The following is a 3,207-nucleotide window of genomic DNA, read 5'->3' on the forward strand; positions in this document are numbered from 1 at the left end:
AGCAAAGCTCCCTGGGAGGGCTCCCCTCCTTTCGTTACCCAACAGCCCTAGGAGCTGGTCTGAGAACCAGACTGCCCAGGGGGGACGATTAAGGGACTAGGAGAGGAAAAGCATTAACAGATTGCCTGGGAGGAGGGCAGAGAGGGCCAAGAAGGAAAGGGTTGAGGTGACAGAACACCAGACCCCACCCCTCCTCAGGGCAACAGGAAGTAAGGTGCAGGGGAGTAAGGCCACTTCCTATCTCGAAGCGCCCACGTAAGAGCCTGGTTCCAAGTCCCTGCATGAGGCAGGGCAGTGAAGTTGTATACATGGGGATGACAGTAAGTCTTAAGTTTCTATCATCCACCTTAAAGGCAGAGTGATAGCTAACCTGCACTTCAGAAATAGGGGCTACATATTAGTTAATCGTCAATGTGCCATTCCCAAGCCCTCAAGGCAACATGGTTCCTGACCTTCAGATGCTGAAACTTCATATTCATAAAGTAGACTGAGAAGATGGAGAGAGGTCAGAACAAGCACAAGCACAGATTCGGGCTCCCATGGAGTCCCCTAGGGTATCCCGGAGGAAAACATAAAAACAGGACTATATCCTTGACCTTTCTTAGTATGTGCCTCTGTGAGAGGGGATCTCTTCCCAGTGGGGGTGAGGGATCTATGCTAGGTATTTTAGGGTAACCACATAAGCACTTTGCATTGAGTTTCTGGGTGAAAGGAAGAGTGATGAGAAAAATATGGGGGAGAAGCCTCAGGGATGACTCACCATAGTGTGTAAGTGGAGCTAGCCTCCTTTCAACAAATATTTATCAGCTGCCTACTATGTGCTTGGCATTGCCTCTTTGTGAAACATCCAAATAAAGTGGAAAATTAGAATTTACACAATTAGAAGGAAACGCAAATCATTCTCTCCTTTTTCCTTTCTGTGACTACCTCACTTCTCCTTCCCTCCCTCACTACCACTCTCAACAGCTCAGACTGTGCAATTGGGGGTCTACAGTCACCTTTGTGTGCACACATAAACACACGCCCTCCTTGATCCCCATTGTTGCAGCACCCATACAATCTCCAGCTACCCCACAGCAATTAGAGGGAAGATACATTTAAATAATAACAAGTTCACTAGCTCCCTGCGCATCAGTATCTATGGCAACCTCATGAGGTCCGGGAGTTGCGCTGTTCCGGTTGCAGCCGGTCCCCTGGGCAGCGCCAGCACTCGGGCCTTGCCCACAGCTCGGAAACAGTGAATTACACAGGAAATAGATTCCCTGATAATCACCAGAGGGCTCCACTGGGTGGGACCCTCTGTCACTTTGCTGAGCTCTCTCTTTGAAGGCTCTGAAAATTACACCCTGGGACTGCCTCTTGAATGAGAGACACTTCCCTCCCTAATTTTGGAATGCAATTTTAGAGTATAAAGGTACTTATTCTTCAGACCTGGGGGAAATGGGGCAGTTGAAAGTGAGGTATTTAAATGAAAAGAGGATGTTGGAAACAATAGTTATCTGCTTGTTAGGGGATGTTGTAAAATAAACGTGAAGAAAATTCAGTCTGGTGCCCTTGAAGGGTTTTCAATCCATAATCCACAGAACCCTACGAGTTACATGGTCATGTGTCAGTGTGTGCTCAACATATATATTGGGTTTCCACATGAGATTTTGTTGAAGAAAAGAGTGTGGCAAAAAATAGAATGTCCCTGAGAGAAGTTTGAAACCCACTGGACCAGTGGCTTCTGAGGTCCCCTCTGACTCTGAGAGTTTATGTCTAGTTTTGGAGGATTATGGGGGATGAGGTCATGACCTCTCTTCACAGACTCTGAGAAAATTATTTGTGCTGAAGCCTTTGAAACTAGTCAGAAGATGTCAAAATGGGGATAGGAAAAAGACGTAAAGGCAAATGAAAACATTTAAATAAGCAATTCCCAAACTAGGAGGGGGTGAGGGGTGCCCTCTCTCACCTGGAAGACACATCAAATAACAACCATGCACAGAAAAGTTGATATGCTGCATTGCCAGTGAGAACTACTCCTAACTAAGCCATTGTCCTTCGTGGGAGTGTTTTCCCATTCCTCCTGTGTCTAAGAGCTGAAAAAAGTGTTAAGAACTACAGATCAAGTCATTGACTACAGTATTTCTTGAAAGAGAAGCTGAGATATTAATGTGAGGGACTGAGCTCCTGAAAGGGTGGGCACAGTGGATGAGATTTTGGGGTGAGGGCTGAAGCATTTGGTGTGAGAAACTGAGATGTTTGAATAGATGAGTCTGTTTGAAAAGATTAGTCCCTCATGGAACTTACACTCAGAATTTCAGGTGATTTGTAGGAGTACATAATGTGAGGAGCTGAAATATTATGAGTGAGGGGCTAGAGGCTGGCAAGGAGGGACTCCCTTCCGGTTTCCAGCTACAAGGCTGGTTCCAAAGGGCAGTCTGATTCCCGCCTTCCCACCCCTAAGTCCAAGTCAGGGCTACCTCTGCCTCTGGACCTCTCCACCATGTCTGTATAGACAGTGCACTCCTTAACCATAGAGGATACCTGATCTTTCTTCTTGTTTCCTCAGCATCTAGTACAAAGCCTGGCATATAGTTGGTGCTCAAAAAATATATGTGGAATGAATGAAGAACTGGAAACAAGAGGCCAAGATATTTGGGATGAAGAGGGAGCACTGGTGGAGAGATGACAGAGCTGTCATCAGAGGAAAAAGGGAGGTAATGAGATGAGGGGCTGGCTGCCCTCAAGAGCAGGAATGGCAGGACAGGAAGAGCAGTGTGTGGGGCCCCCTGGTGGGCAGACCTGATGCACACAGGGTGTTGCCAGGAGCAAAGGGAAATCAAGAAATGTGAATGACAGAGAGAGGTGTGGTGAAGATAAAGCCAAGATTGTAGTTACACGCAAGACACAGGCACTAAGCACTCTACATAAGCTATTCGGTTTAACCCTCACCACCATCCTGTGAGTGTAGGAACCTCAGCCCCATTTTACAGAAGAGGAAACAAGTTTAGAAAGGTGAAGTAGCTTGCCTAAGGGCAAATAGCTAATATGTGCTAGAGCAGGGATGATGGGATTGAAGTGAAGTGAATTGAAAGGGATGGGGGTGGGTGGGGGGAGTAAATGGCTTGGGGGTTCAATTCAGATGTGCTCCTACCACCAATGGGATCTCGATTGAAATCTGAAACCCAATGTGGATTTATACCAATCTAGTCCTTGTCCTGAATC

This window comes from Rhinolophus sinicus, chromosome 15 (assembly GCF_057876585.1).
Source record: "Rhinolophus sinicus isolate RSI-liver-muscle chromosome 15, RSI-T2T, whole genome shotgun sequence".
In the NCBI taxonomy this organism is placed as follows: Eukaryota; Metazoa; Chordata; class Mammalia; order Chiroptera; family Rhinolophidae; genus Rhinolophus; species Rhinolophus sinicus.